Source organism: Pinus tabuliformis, chromosome 2_2, assembly GCF_031772625.1.
Source record: "Pinus tabuliformis cultivar Carrire ecotype Pingquan chromosome 2_2, CPIR1, whole genome shotgun sequence".
Taxonomy (NCBI): Eukaryota; Viridiplantae; Streptophyta; class Pinopsida; order Pinales; family Pinaceae; genus Pinus; species Pinus tabuliformis.
The window spans coordinates 362918308-362935438 of record NC_142300.1 but is presented as its reverse complement, the minus strand read 5'-3'; positions in this window follow the sequence as shown (position 1 = coordinate 362935438).

The window sequence follows — 17131 nt, the reverse complement described above, 5'->3', positions numbered from 1 at the left end:
CCTTATCACCACTCTTGAACACGACACTTTTCATTCACCTGGGTTGGGAAATCCTTTGCCTAACAGTTGATCAAACCACATTGAAAGTCTTCAGCCAGTTTCTGGGTATTAACTTTGGGTCAATTGTCACCAAGCCATCTGTTGTGTCGTTATGTGTTCAAGAGGTCACTGCAAATAAACCATTCATCTGCAAAATATCTGTCATCCATCTTGACCATCCCTGAGTCAGTCCTTACAGCTACATTTCTTCAACTTGATCTATGATTTCGTGTTGTGGGCTTGCCTGCAACGGGTCACTTTCTATCGACATCAGCACATTATCTATAAAGATGATCTAGGAATCATCAGTACCTTGAAATCTGCATGCCTCAATCGCAGGTTTCTCGCCTTTGACGACAGGTTACATCAATGACCTTCGATCAAGGGATTCTGTGACATGTTTGACATCAACACATTCATTCACATCTCATGGATTGTACTAGGTACTTTGAGAACCATTGACATCACTGGTGGTCTCTCTCACACTTGTTAACAGTTTACATCATTGACTAGTAATCAAGTGGTTTCTACCATGTTCGACATCAACTCATTTATTCGCATGGATAGAATCGTACTATTTCGGGAAGTAGAAATGAAGACCCTGGATCTAGTTGCCGCCATCCAGGCTGCGATTCATTATACATTAGACTAATTATAAATAGATGGCTGCGTCCATACTGTGTCTACATGTGTCTATGATTATGATGTATTGCGAAATCATTCCTATATCAGAGCAGTAGTTAGTTTGTTAGTTAAGTTTTTGATCTGAGTATGGGAATGCCTACCTCAGCGATGATATGATTTCATATATGTATTTTGTGTTGAATATTTGCAGGTTCCGACTGGGCTCTCCACAAGATAATCCTCGAAATGATAAAGTGCTTCACCCTTTCTAGATGATATAAAACCCTAATCTACTATAGACTTCGCACTTTAGGGGGCAAGCTGTTACACTAAAATTTGTCACCATGACTATTTGCAGTCAGTATGGCTCCATCAATAACCATACTGTCCTCCTTGGCAAATCTTATACCTCTGCTCCTCATGTCAAACTCCAAAAAAGAGAGAAAGCCTTTAAAAACTCAATATAACTCTGGTTCCGCACTTTCTCTTACTCTTACCTGCGTGCACGCACCTCAAGTATATAATACCTGCGTACTTGTACGCTCTGTCTGTAAAGGGGTGGGTGCGTACCCCTGTAAAAGTCAAAAGGCGCAAGTTTTACTTCAAAAAACTTACTTGTGGTCGATTCTAGAGCATTCTAGAAGATGGTTTGACGTGTATTGAGCGCCTCCAGATGGTTCATGCATCCCAATGAAAGAGGAACTTATCCCATGAAGAAGGGAGCTATCCCTTTGAAAGAGGGGCTTATCCATTGATGGTGGACCTCGTTTAACTTCCTCCAAAGCATTATAAATACAGGCATTGGGCCAGAGGGAGGAGAGGTTGAAAGCTGAACATTCCTAAGGGTAGATGCTGCTGAAAGTAGGACTCCCTTATAGAGCTTGAGAGGAGAGATTCCATTCCTTTCTTAGCTTCATTTGGAAGTGGGTGAGCTGATCAAAGTAGAGGAGAACTCTTGCTGGACCCTGGGAGGGACCTGCACAACACCAAGGCACTGGTTGTAAGGTTTCTTTTGTTTCCAATTAATACAATTAAGTTCATTTTTCTCAACAAGTTGTTATATATAATTTGTTTCATAAACTCCTTGGTCTTTATGATGAATATGTTTTATTATATGAGTTATTCAGGTGCTATGTAATTGTTTGCTTGTTAGTGTATGCAGGCTTCAAGGAGAAGGAGCTCATCTGGATCGGAGAGGCTTGGCTGCTATGAACAGCGTTGGACTAGAGGTAAGCCTTAAACACCTGGTTGCTTTTATTTTAAATGCATATTTAGGGAAAGATAGTGCTTGATTGTTTTGTTTGTCACTAGAAAACGCCTTAGTTTCTAGGGAGGTCGGCTTTGTCCGCAAAATTGACTCTTTCCGCATGACAATAGACATATTTGGGCACATCAACCCCAAAATTATATGTCAATGTATTAAGGCTCATCAACCCCTAAAAGAGTTGTTTCATACCCTCAAGGAACATAGTCATCTGAATACATCATTCCCCAAAAGTTCCATCTAAGAAACCATCCAGAAATTGTCTAAATTGAACGATACTGACTACTCCACTGGCAAAGTGCGATGCATACTGAGTGGTACACTGCCAGGGTGTGATGCATGTTGTTTAGGCCTTATATAGGGTGCGATGGGAAAGGATGGACAAATGTCTGGGACAGTTTGCTAGGTGGATGCTCATGGAATCTTCTAGAAACTTCTCCTATGCCACTTGCCTCTTTGAATTCGCCCAAGGATGAATAAGGGATGTAAAACCATCTGTTATCCCTTCTCTTATGGAACCAATTGTAACAAGTGGAATGACACTAATCAAACCCCATGGATGACTCACACCCTTGCATACATCTATAAATGGATCCTTCATCCAAGAGATCTAGAGGCTGGAATATTGTGAATTGCAAGGAAGTGTTGATAGTTTGTAATTGAGGAAAAGAGCATGGTATTCTTGTTGGTATGATCTTGCTATTTCATGAGGTGAAGAAGGATTGAATCTGGGAGGATGATGCTGGATCAGACAACTGGGTTGTAATTCTCCCTTCTATTAATAAATCTCTTCAAGTTTTCTTCCATATGATTGTGCAATTTTGAATGCTATCATTTGTGAATGCTATCATTTGTTCATTATATATCTAATTCTATAATGTTTATGTTGTAATAGATCACAATGCTTTGACGGTTCTTTGTTGCTATACTTGTGCAGGTACTCTCCAAGCGTGTTAAGTACAAAAAGGAGTTGCAGGATCTGTCAAAGGGGAGAGAGATCACTCAAGGGATTAAGTGGAAGTTCCAGGTTGGTTCCATTGTCTTTCTCTTATCTGTTACACATAGAAGAAATCATTGAATTACTTTAAACTGTTGTTTCTAGGGTAGCTGCCAAACCTAGAGGGCTAGCATTCTTTAGGAATAATAGCGCATCCCCCATTTAAAGCTGGAGGATTGGGATTTGTCCGATACGGAGTGCTTTCCCCACTTAGTGACTAATCATTTCATGCATCATGTCTTCTATAAGGACACTAGTGTGACCGCGCTGGAGCCAAGGAAGTGGATAAAAGGGGTGGACAAGGCAAGACTGCTAAACATGCTATGGGTGCCGCATTACAACCGTGCACCCATAACCATGATAGTGATCAAACAGCTACTATGCTTGGTGCACGATGGGTGCCTGTGGTTGGAAGAACCAATATCGATCACTAACATGCTGATCCATAGGATCACTCGAAGTTTCCGCATTCAGGACTAAATCCGGCCATGGAATTTGGTGGAAAGACAAGTGAGCGCGACCTCACCAAGAAAATGAAGGATAAATTTAAGCTCGTCAAGAAGCCACGTGGCTACTCCATTTCTAGTATAACTGACCCCGTGGTCAAAGTAGCCACCCAGATCTTGGCTAGGAAAATTATGAGGAAGTGTCGCGCAGATGAAGTGTTGTAACTAATCGTATCATTAGCATCCCAGTGCGTGGGGAGTGTAGAATTCAACTGGGCATACTACCTCTGCAGCGAGTTCCTCGCGAACTGTAGAGAGGCACAGGATCAGAGCAAACTTTTCACTATGCGTGGATGCTGCTATCCATAATACTGGTTGCATGGGAGTTACTCGAGGATAGTCAGTTTCCTCCAGTCGTGCAGGATCTATCGGAAGCAGTGAAGTTCATTTCGCTTCGAGCCACCAAGGACCCCCAATGGTCAAGGATAGCAAGATATTTTAGATCTTGATGGAGATGAGTATCAACATGGCCATCAACCACAAACCGTGGTTATCACTGACTGTCTTTGAACAGTTGGCAAAGTATGTGGAGTTGAAGGCGGACTTCCACTGTGTCTCCATGCGAGCATGGAAGAACCCTGATCAAAAGTGGTATGACTTTCCATACCTAGCCACAGACGACGCAATCATGGTGGTCCTCGACTTCTGGCCAGCAGAGTGACAAACAGCCTCAAACTTGATAGTTGGGTTAAGAAATTCTATAGCGAAGCATAAGAAGGAAGAGGCTAGACTAAAAATGGAATAGTTGACCGAGAAGAGGAAGAAAGAGGCTAAGGACAAAGCCAAAGCAGAGCGCACTACCAAAAAAACAAACAAAAGGGCAGGAAGAAGAGGATGAGCGTGACTCTGACGGGAGTTAGAAATCTCCTTCCCCAGAGACAGAAGAGGAAGAGCAGAGATCTGAATAGGGAGGAGCACACCCAGAGACTACTCCATTTTGGGTTAAGCACCACAAGGAGCAGGATAAATTAGGGCCACGAAAGAATTCCAAGGCCAACAAAACTTCCCGCGACCCAATCACCTTGACATAAGGTGATTTCAAAGACATTGGCGATGCAGTGAGGGATGCGACCATGGAACTACTACAGCAGTTTGAGTAGCAGCAACAATAGGCCTTGAGTTCCATTCAAACAGGTCTACACGAGCTATAGATCTAGGCATCATAGGTACAGAACAGTGTGGGGCGAAGCAACACGGCGTCAACTAGTTTGGCGCCTGGAACTTTAGAGGCAACAGAAATGGTGCGCACACTGGATCCCCGGGCCATAGTGCTGCCGGATGGAGTGCTGACTACAGAAGCAGAAGCTGACAGGGCCACTGTTAGTGCCCTCAAGAGGGTTGGGCTAAATTTGGTTGTGCTTCCAAGTGAATCCCTTCACACCTTGAAAGATGGTGTGATCGTGGAACTCCGGGCTCGGGAATAGTGCACCCTGAATGATATCAGTGAGAAAAAGGTGAACAACACTCAATTGGCTATACAGAAGAATTCTTCCATTGATCTTCTTAAGGCCACCATGGAAAAGAATGAGCACATGACCAAGTTGGTGGCTGAGGCATGTAGGACTGTTCCATAGCTGGATATTCTTGAAGATGCGTGAGTGGATGTGATAATTCGAAAGCTCGCTACTGGAGTGCATGAAGCAAGAACAGAGCTGGCTAAGGTTCAGTTTGAACTAAACCTTAAAATTACAGAGCTCGAGTTAAGGACCCAGCCTTCGACTCCACCGGAGGTTAGAGAGCAGTACGCAGCCGCTGTCAAAGATGCAGTAGTAGATGTAGATGTCGTCATGAAGGAATGCACTGCACTCTTCGAGTAGTCGCTCGAAGTAGTCACTAGCCGCTGTCAAAGATGCAGTAGCATTTGTAGATGTCGTCATGAAGGAATGAATTGCGCTCTTCGAGTAGTCGCTCGAAGTAGTCACTAGCCTATAGGAGGATCCCAATGTGCAGAGGTTGGAAACAGAGGCACGAGAGCTGCAACAGAGATATGATGAGGTTAAAGCAGCGGCACGCATCACCATTACACAAAGGTTAGCAAAGCTGTAGGAAGCAAAGGTGCTTAAAGAACAGGTGGATGCAGCTCAGCACAAGGAGGCAGTACTGAAGGCCAGATTGGGGCCTTGGCTAGAGGAAGCCTATGTATTCACTATGTCCATTAAAGGGAAATTGGCCAGTCTACAGGAAACACAGTAGAAAATAAAGGCAGACAGTGTGGTGCTAGCGATGGAGCAGCTGGTCGAGCAAGTAACACAGGTGGAAACACAATGCACCGCCAAAGTTGCAGTGGTATAGGTGGAGCTGGGAGGACTTCACGACAAGATCTTCGTGTCAGCAGAGTGACTCGAGGACGAGTCACTAGATTCGTGTTGGGGGCATGTTGGGAACAGGTCCCTTGGGGTCAATTTTGGGGTTAAAACCCCAAGTTTTGGGTCTAAAGGCCCAAGTTTTGTATAAAGAATGTAAAGTATCTGCATTTTGTGGGTGTGGAGCGTGAAGATGTAAATAGAAAAAAAGGGTTTCCGCCCTTATTTTAGATAGTTTGTGTTAGCTTGATGAGATCCGCCCTTGGTCTGCGGACCATGGGAATGTATAAAAAGGGAGTCTTAGAAGAGTCTAAGGCAAGTTTTTGGTAGAGTTATAAGTAAGTTTTTAGGTCTAGGAGAGATAAGAGCAAAGAGTCTTACGTAGGAAGAGGCTCTGCAACTAAGTGCACAGAGGCCTAGGGTAGAAGTCTGCAGCTGAGTGCGTGGACCCCTGCAGTTGTGTGCGCATGGCAGTTAGAGTTTGTATTGGATATCTAAACCATCAATAAAGAGAATTATTTTGGAGATATATGTGTATGAGTTATTTTACTTCTGTTATGAATGTTGCAATTATGTTATGTTGAATACTGGGTTTATGTTTTAATGTTATTCTGATGCGCGAATCTATATGGTTCTCTTTGTTATATGAATGCAAGTAAAGATATATGTTTACACGAATCATAATTACATGTTAAGACTGTACAAAACTAAGATAATATGAGTAAATACAGAAGTAAGAGTAATTACAGAGGCGCGTAAGTGCCTGATCTATCTATCCAGGGTATGCAAAGGACAGTCGTAGACTTTCATAGAGGCTTCAAGGACGAATAAGAGAAGTACATTAATAAGCCCTGAAAGGCTTATCCATCTACGTGAAGGCGGAGTGAAGGTCTAAAAGCGACATCGCTACCATCTCAGGGTGTGGAAACTTGGTTCCTACATCCCCCCATACTGCTCCAGGTGATACTTCAACCCGCACTCCGCGAGTTGATGCCGAAAGGGACAGTAGTGTAGGTATTTGCTTGGCTACTTAACGTTGAACCTGGGTCAGGGCCCATAAAGCCAACACACAATGACCAGTTCTTTGGCACATCATAATGGCAGTGGCTAGGGAAAATTTTAAGGATATAAATGTATTTGAAAGTTTAGAAACCTTAGTGAATTTTACTAGCCCCTAATATGCAAACTGTAAAATTCTTGGTGAAATTTTAGTGAAAATATTCAAATTTCTAATTATTTTATATAATCTCTATAAATTTTTGGTGATTTTTAAGGTAAAACATTTTTATAATGTAAAATTTGGGCGAATGATGTTTAGAAGAAATGGAAATTCACAAATCTATTTTTTTTACAAAACATGGAAAATTAGTCCACCTGTGAATATTAGCCCCAAAAATTTTCCCTGGCAGTGGCCACCACTGGTCCTATTTTAGCACCTAATGTGGAGGTTGGACCTCAAGAGAGGGGGTGAGCGCCCCATCCCTAGATGAAGACTATATGATGTAAGTACCAGGGCAAGCACCCATTATGAGGATGATCCCCTATTTTTGAGGACTTATTTTACCTGGCCATGAGCCAGTGCATGTACAACTATTTTTTGTACAAGATGAGATTTTTTGGCAGATATTATGGTGTATCTTATGCTTCTATACATTTGATTTATTTATGCATTTTTTGAGATGGATATTATGCTCATGGTTTATGTATCTTGATGGTTATATATATGTGATGCATGCCAATCTAGGACTTTATTAGCTATGAAATCAATTGTATGATTTTGATACCTTGGTATATGTGTAAATGTGATATGAGAAAAATTTCAAGCTAACCATTGTGGATCATGAACTTGAAAGGTTTTATTCAACTGTGATACAACAAGCTAGGAATAAAGGAATACATGCAGGTGGCGGATACCTAAGTGGGAGGCATCATCCAAGATACCTATGATAGCATCATTGTAATATTCCTAAGGAAAACTAACAATAAATATGCAAAGAAAACGTAAACAAAAAACCCATAAACAGTGAACACACAACCAGACCATAAAATTGCACCAAAAATTGTATTGTTGAGCTCTTTTTATTAATAAAGATGGGTGTACAATAAGGTGTGGGAAGGAATGCACCTGGGCTTGCTCAAGGCAAGCTAGAAAAGCTCCAAATGACAAATAAGACACCCTTCACTAAAATTCTGCTATGATGCTCAAGCTCTATGTTGAAGATGCCTAGAAATACGTTATTGGTTGAATGGATCTATTTCTAGGGCCCTCTCTGGTGCTCAAAACATTCTGGGAAATTAATCTCAGCCTCTCCACCAAATACCCAAAATAAACCATGAAAGAATTGGCCAATGATAGACTTTGTAAATTCGACCCTATTTCCCCTAGCTCCTCTAGCTACTAGCTGAAATGGGACCCATGTTTTACCCCTCAAATCTGCCCATAAAATTGTGCCAAATTATTTATGAGTTCCTTGTCAAAAACCCAGAAAAACCCAAAAACGCTTTGTCCTAGTTTTGATGCTCCAAAATTGACCCCAAATGCTTGGCCCTCCTCCACAATCCAAAGATGTAGCCTATAGCAGATGTTGTGTTTCTTTCCCCGCAAAAATGCTGGAAAATCCCCCACAATACTTCCCCGGAATCCACCTCATGTTTCAGCCCCTAATTCTCTTCACTCCACAAACTCCCAACGTGCCTCCTCCAGGAACTGCACAATCCCTACACTGTTATAGCTTTCCCTGCTATTGCAACTCAGCTTCCCTGCTGCTACTTCCCTGTTGTTGTAACTCGACCTTCCTACTGCTACTTTCCCTACTACTATAACTCGCTCTTCTTGCTGCTACTTTCCTTGCTATTGTAACTCGACTTATTGCTACTGTAACTCGACTCACTGCTACTCATATGACTGGGACAAAGTAGAACTCCCTCCTTGCATTGGCACTCGAAGTCCACTGAAGCAAGGGTTGAGATCTCCGCTCGAAGACACTCATGTGCTAAACAGCACTGTAGACTTGGATTTAGCTCCAACTTGCTATGTCAAAGACGCAATTTCTAAATAGATGAATGAATGCCCAAAATGAGTGCTTCTTTCTCTATTTATAATTCACATCTCCTTCTCTCCTTGTGGTCCCCACTCTCTCTCTCTCTTCCTAATTAGCACTCCCTTCTCTTCCCTCTCTTTTCCAAGAGTTTGAGCTCCATCCTTAGGTCTAATTTATCTTTCTTATGGTCCCCACTTTCCACTAGAGACACAATATTCTCTTTTCCTCCTAAGTCTCGATGCCAGAATTGCATCTTATACCCAAACTCATCTCTAATGCTGAAAACCAAAATTGGGGATATTATAGTCCTCCATGCCAAAAATTGCTTGTCCTCAAGCAATGCCTAAACTAGTTCCTCCTCTATCTGCTAATCACCCCTACCGCCATCATTGATACCAGGGTCCCAAACGTGTCATTGAGTCATCCTAGTTCCCTGCACTGTCTTGACATGAAATAATCCCTCAATACCAAGATCCCAATCCATCATGTCGCACCTAAATCTCCCCTTGCTCCACTCACTGTCATGTCTGGTATAAATACTAGAAGTCCCCCACGCCATTGGTGACTCAATAAATCCAAAAGGAATATTAGAGTGACCTCCCCCTATAGCAGCCATCTCACCCCTAATGGTCGCTAAGTTATCTAGTACTGTGATGCTTGGGTCCCATGCTAGCCATAGAAGAGTGCCACCATGTTGTCATTGCGCCACTCTAGCTCTAACAGACTTCCCATCATGCATACATTGTATCCTCCTCCCTTGGAACCCAATGGTGGAACACTAATAGAGGCGAGACACATCCTACCTAGACATCTCCATGATGCCAAATTCTACCCATCTAAATCTAACTTTGAACCTATGCAGCAACAAAGAAATCCTACCTCACCATCCGATGAAGGCCTCTGCGAACCCCCATGTGTCAACCCAAGAGTGAACTAGGTCACTCTCTTCCATGGCTCCGTTGATTGTGAGACAAAGTGATCTATCAGCTAACTGGATCCCCATATCCCATAGCCATACTTGTTGCAACATATCTCTAACAACCATTGGAATCCATCCATGCCTCATCTCTAGTCCCTGCATGCAATCAATATATATGCTCCATATATCATGAACTAATCTGATGCTGGCTAAATTTCCCTGTTCCTGCCACTGCGTAGTACTGATGACCACCGGAATCCACATGTGCAAAATAGATACCCCCTGAATGCAACCAATAGATGGGTTTCTAATACTTGCAATCGACACAATGTATGTGGATACATCTTGCTCTTTCCAACAATCACCACTAAGTCTTCCATCCACCCTGTCGTTAATGTGCCAAAACAATGTCTAGAGCTCGGACACCCACTGGAAAATTGTCTCAATCACACATGGTATCCCCTGCTCATGCAGGATCCCGACATGCCCTGTGGAAAGAGTGGCACATGTCTCCAGTATGACCATCTCCCCAGGTATAGGCTTAGTGATCAACAATATTCCACCCCTGATGGAGATCACCTCATCTCCCATCTTGTGGTTGTTAACTCGAGCATTGACCCTACTCCTCCATTAGAGAATATCTATCATGCCCCTGAGGCACTGAATCACATAGTATCGTCTCAGAAAAATCTCCCAAGTCTTGTTATCCACATTGTGGGCCTAGATCGAACACAAGGCTCCCCTCAACTACACGTGGTTCCAACAAGTGGAAGATTTGTGGGTTCTGACAGGTATGATCAAGAACTCATGTGGATGCTCCTATCCCATCTCATGACCGATCCGCTCTCCCAAACTGGGTATGTCCACCCTAATGACATGCCTGACATCCTCGTCAAGGAATCTCACTGATAGTAGCACTCCCTTAGTCTGTAGTGAAACCTCGCACACTATTGCATATAACCATGTATCCTCGTGTCTCCTAACATACAACTGCACCCAATCGTACATCTATGTTCATAATTGAACACCTTTTTGCTCCTTTGCATATTTTTCTGCACCACTGCATAACCCTATACACCCCTGGATATCAAGGTCTAAGACTGCGTCCATAAGAAATATCTCTCATCCTGTCAGGATCACCATCTCTACTACCACTTTTTTGGTAAGCCCTTCATGATGTGACATATACCTCCTCATCTGCCCAGCTACACCTAAGTAGCCTAATTCCTCACATGCTAATGGGAATGATACTATTGTGCTTGGCCTCAGTATCCCCTTCATCCCATATGCCAATAAGAGAGCATTGTCTCCAAACAATGCCCTGCCTGATAGCCAGTTGATTCCACCTCCTCCTACCAGCTCCTACGAGAGTAAGCTAATCACCCTAGGACTCCACACACAGTCAATATGCCAACACAACTCATGAAATCTTTATGCTCGCCCATCAAACCATCCTAACACTAGTGTTGACTGGGGATCTGATGGAGATCTGAAAATGTGTGTGTGCCCAAGTGTCAAATCCATCATGTAGCTACTACCATCACCTACTGTCACTATGTTGTGATGGGAAATCCCACCTAGATCCCAAAAGTAGTATGGCCCTCGAGTCCCTTTGTTGGGTGTGGGATCCCCCAAGGGAAGTTTTGGGCACCGAGCGTGAAGTTGTAAAAGAGTCATAGGGTTGTCCGCCCTCAATTTTTTAATGTAATGTCAGCTATAGAGATCTACCCATGGTCCACGGACCATGGGATTGTATAAATAGAGCGAGGCTCTAAGTTGTAGAGTAATCAATTGAATGATCATGGAATAGAAGCATAGCAGAAGATCTAAGGGAAAAGTCAAGTCTTTGGGTCGTAGGGTAGGAGAAGGCTCTATAGCTGAGTGCGCAGAGGCCTAGTAGTCCACAGCTGAGTGCGCGAACCCCTACAGTTGAGTGCGCAGAGGCCTAGTAGTCCGCAACTGAGTGTGTGGACCCCTGCAGATGAGTGCGCAGGGCGAGTCGAGTTTATAACTATTGAATCATTAATAAAGAGAATTTTTACATCAATTCTGTGTATTTATTTTCTATTTTTTCTATCGAATATATTGGGTATAAATTGCATTTTTGTTTTATATATGGTGCGCGAACATATATAATTGTGTAGATTAAGTGAACGTGAGTTAAAGTATCTAGTTACCTAAATTTGGCTAACATCTATAAGAGGATAAGTAAGATATGCGATGTAACTTTGCGAAATAGTGCAGATCGCTGCCATAGCAGTGCGAAATCACCTCAGCCCCTGGTTAGGGTTGCGTGAAGGACAATTATAACAGATCGCGAAGGTATCGCAGGTCATAATAGTGCGCGAAGTAACCTACATGAAGGTAGGCACAGTTGGACTAAATCGACCCCTCAAACATCTCAAGGGTGCGGAAACTTAGTTCCAGCATCCCCCCATATTGCTCGGGTGAGACTTCAGTTCGTGCTCTGTGGGCTGATGTCGAAAGGGCTAGTAGTGTTGGGATTTGTTTGGCTAGTTAACTCTGAGCCTGGGTCAGGCCCCATCAAGCCAACACCCTTTGGTAATCCTTGGCCTCTGTTGAACTATGGCCATGGATGTATCCAACTGCCTAGCCTGGTCCATCGGATACCAGCTCAATACCTCTCGCCATCCAATCCCAAAGGAGGGATTGAATGTGTAATCCATGTGGAAGGAACAAGCCCTCTAATATGATGTGGTGTCATACTCAGCTCATGTCTCTCAATCATGCTAACCTGGCCATCCCCTCAAGTGTGTCTAGAAAACTTTGCCTCCCGCAACCTAATGCGTAAGGGTGGGATAATAACATTGTAGATCCCATCAATTTGCCTCTGAAGCGAACTGTGCTGAAAACCCAACGCGTGGCCTCTCTTCTACCCCTCATCAATGGCTATCCCAAAGTATGGCTACACATCCTCCTCCATTATGGTGTCAAGTTGAGCCTCCAACTACTCCTCCATAGACAACCCAACACGCAAGGCATGCTCATCAGTCAGCTACAAATAATTGTTGTCCAGAAACTCTGTCATGGACCTAGAGACCTATGTATCTATCGGATCCTCAATAATGGTGGAGTTGTCTTCCGACACCTCATCAACCTGTGGTGCGTTTCTATCACATGAGAACTCGGTCACAACCCCAAATACCTCATCAATGGATACCTCAATAATGGATGATGCCTCATCAATGGGTGTACTCTGAACTATATCCTTTCCAACCATGGCCCCTTCAACTACGATTTCATCTTCTTCCTTAACACTCCTCATCATCCCTGCAAAATCCCATTGAATCTCCATTGGTTTGTGCATGCCCCTTAGTTCACAGAATTCCCAAAAAGAAAGGGACACCTGAATGCCCTAACCGAGTGATTGGTATGCCCTCCAATTTTCTCCCAATAACTCCACATGATTTGCAATCATGGATGGATTCCCAACTGTGGAATGAATCAACTTCTCCCCCACATCAATCATCATTTGTTGCATCCTAATCACCTCATTCAAGGTTACCACCATTTTGTTTGATTCTAATCTTTCCCATAGGTTGAGCCAATATTACGACTCTGATACCACTGTAATATTCCTAAGGAAAATTAATTGTAAACCCCATAAAAATTGAACACACAACTAGACCATAAAATTGCACCAAAAATTGCGTTGCTAAGTTGTTTTTATTAATAAAGATGCGTGTACAATAAGGTGCTAGAAGGAATGCACCTAGTCTTGCTCAAGGCAAGCTAGCAGAGCCCCAAATGACAAATAAGACACCCTCCACCAAAATGTTGCTATACTTCTCAAGCTCTGTGTCGAAGAAGCCCATAAATACGCTACTGTCTGAATGGATCTATTGATAGGGCCCTCTCCGGTGCTCAAAAAATTCTGGGAAATTAATCTCGGCCTCTCCACCAAATACCTAGAATAACACACGAAGGAATTGGACAATGCTTGACTTTGGGAATTCAGCCCTATTTCCCCTAGCTCCTCTAGCTTCTTGCTGAACTTGGACCCCTATTTGACCCCTCAAATTTGCCAAGAAAATTTTGCCAAATTATTTTTGAGGCCCTTGTCAAAAACCCAGAAAGGGTTTTTCCTAGTTTTGAAGCTCCAAAATTGACCCCAAATTCTCGGCCCTCCTCTGCAAGCCAAAGATGTAGCCTGTACCAGATGTTGTGTTTGTTGCCCCACCAAAATGCTGTAAAATCCCCCACAACACTTCCTCAGACTCCATCTCATGTTTCAACCCCTAACTCTCTTCACTCCTCAACCTCCCAATGTGCCTCCCCCGAGAACTGCACAGTCCTTGAGCTGCTACAGCTTTCCCTGTTGTTGCAACTCAACCTCCCTACTGCTACCTCCCTACTGATGTAACTCAGCCTTCCTGTTGCTACTTTCCCTATTGTTGTAACTCGACCTCCTTACTGTTACTTTCCCTATTATTGTAACTTGACTCACTACTGTTGGTATGACTTGAGATGAAGTAGAACTCCCTCCTTGGGCTGGCACTCGAATTCCACCGAAGGGTTCAGATCTACGCTCAGAGACACTCGTGTTCTAAACAGCACTGCAGACTTGGCTTTAGCTTAAGCATTCTATGTCAAAGATACAATTTCTGAATAGATGAATGAATGCCCAAAATAAGTGCCTCTTTCTCTATTTATAATTCGTGGCTCCCTCTCTCCTTTCAGTCCCCACTCTCTTTCTCTCTTCCTAATTCGCACTCCCTTCTCTTTCCCCTCTCTTCCAAAAGTTTGAGTTCATTCCTTGGGTCAAATTTCTCTTTCTTATGGTCCCCACTTTCCACTAGAGCGGCAATATTCTCTTTTCCTCCTAAGTCTCGGTGTCGGAATTATGTCCTATCTCCAAACTCATCTCTAATGCTGAAAAAAAATGGGGATATTACAATCGTATTTAGTTTGATTGTTGATGGCTCACCCAATACAAATTCCATTGAAGATATGGGGTGTCTAGTCAGGAGATTATTTGGCAGAGGCTGCGGCAGTGAAGTTTTTCTACCATCGAGAAGCACCATCAATAAATCCATAATGATAGACTAGCAGATGATCCATATGTGACACATGATGAGAGAGTGATTTTAGAGTGGGTCCATGATGAGGTGATCATCATAAAAAATAAGCCATGGTGCATACTTGTACATTCTAGGGTTACTCGAGAATTCTTATGGGTGAAATTTGTTGAGGTAGAGTCCATTAACAGGATTTTTTAGGCAAGTCCCATTGAGCTATGATAAGATATATTCCCCCTTAAGGAGACAATGTTTGGTAATGTATGGACCCTTCCATAATGTATCAAACTTCCCAAGCCCTACTGCCTCTTGGGAAACATCGTAACGGATGACTAACTCACCTTCGATAAATTTCCGAGGGGTGATGTTGTAATCAAATGAAGATTTGACCCTCTTTTTGTGTTCTTCATTATGCTGGAGAGATTCTCGTCGAATTTCATCAACTAGCTCCAGCTATACCAACCTTTGTTCCAAAGGTTTGGTGTCGGTGAGAAGTTCAATGGTTGAGTGTAAGGTCAGGATCTCACACTCAATTGGGAGAACATCTTCAACCCCATATACTAATTGGAAGGGTGTGAACCCTGTAGATGCTTTGACTATTGTGTTGTACACCCATAGGGTGGACAACACCATGTTGTGCCAATTTGTTTTGTGATTGTTCACCATACCTTGCAAAATTGCTTTGAGCACTTTGTTGATAGCTTCTACTTGAACATTGAATTGAGGGTAGTATGGGGAACCGAGCTTGTGACAAAAACCAAGGTGTTAGGATAACTCCTGAAAATTTTCATTTTTGAAATGTTGACCATGGTCAGAAACCAACTCCTTGGGAACACAGAACTGTGTTATGACATGGTTAAACAAAAACCGTGTAGCATTTTTTGCGGTGTTATTATATGTGGGAATTTCTTCTACCCATTTGGTAAAATAATCAATGGCAACCGCAATGTACTTATGGTTGTCAAATGATGGGGGCTTATAGGTCATGAAGTATATGCCCCATTCGTAGAAGGGGGTGGAAACAATGATTGGACGTAGGGGAGCGAGTGGGGATTATGCCTTATGAGCATATCGTTGGCACTACTCACATCTTTTGACATTGTATATGCAATGATGGAAAAGGGTGGGCCATAAATAACCAGCACCAAGGATTTTCTAAGTGGTGGCCATCCCCGAGAGGTGGTCGCCGCAAGCCCCACTGTGGCAATCATTTAAGGTTTTCTAAATTTTTTCGAGTGAGTAACTGACGAAGGATATTGTCATTTCCCCATCAATAGAGGACATCACCCATAAGGAGGTAACGGATATGCATCTCTGATCGTCGCAGGTGAGCTGGGGTTTGAAATTTTTTGTTTGTAAAAAGAGGAGGATATCATTGTACCGGGGGTCATCCATTGATACTAAAAATATATATTCATCAGGAAGAGCATCATTAACGGGAGATCCTTGGGTCTTTGTTGGGAGATTAGTGATGAAATCAATGAGGATGAGCACCTTTTTACTTTTAGGATAATTAAATTGTAGATTGAATTCTTGCAGTATAATAATCCATCAAGCATATTTGTGGTTTATCATATGGCGAGCGAGCAGTTATCACATGGGGTTAATGACTACTATTATGGTAGTGGCTGAAGGATGATATAATGTCGAAGCTTATGAACTTAATGTACTAGGGCTAAGGTTGTTTTTTCTTCTAGTTCATACTTCAATGCAGGCCTAGATAGGTTCTTGCTGATGTAATAAATTACATGCTCCTTGTTATCTGGTTTGTCCTGGACTAATAATTCAGTGATGGCTACATCTGATGTTGATAGATATAGGGTATACTCTTTATTGTGGTCGGCCGGGCTAATCAAAGGAGCTTGAGATAATGTATATTTCAAGGCTTCAAATGATTTTTGATACTCATCATCCCAATGGAAGGGAATATCCTAATGAAGGAGGCGCAAAAAGCATTGTGCGCAAGTAGCATAATCAAGGACAAAGCATCGTAAGAAATTGGTCTTACCTTGCAAGCTTTTTAGCTGTTTCAATGTTCTTGAAGGTGGTACTTCCTTAATGGCTTGGACTTTGAGAGGGTCAACTCTAATACCTTTTTGGGAAATTATAAATCCCAATAGTCTTCTGGCATTGACACAGAACACACAATTGAGGGAGTTCAGTCGTAGGTTATATTGTCGACATCTCTGAAAAACCATGCAGAGATCCTCCAAATGGTTAGCACGCTTCTTGGATCGTACTATAAAGTCATCCAAATAGGTAAGGATAAGATGAGACAAATCGTGGAAGATGTAATTCATGGCATGATGGAAGGTGGCGCCAGTGTTTTTAAGACCAAAAGGCATAACTTGGCATGTGAATGTACCCCAAGGGGTTGTGAATGTGGTTTTGTACTGATA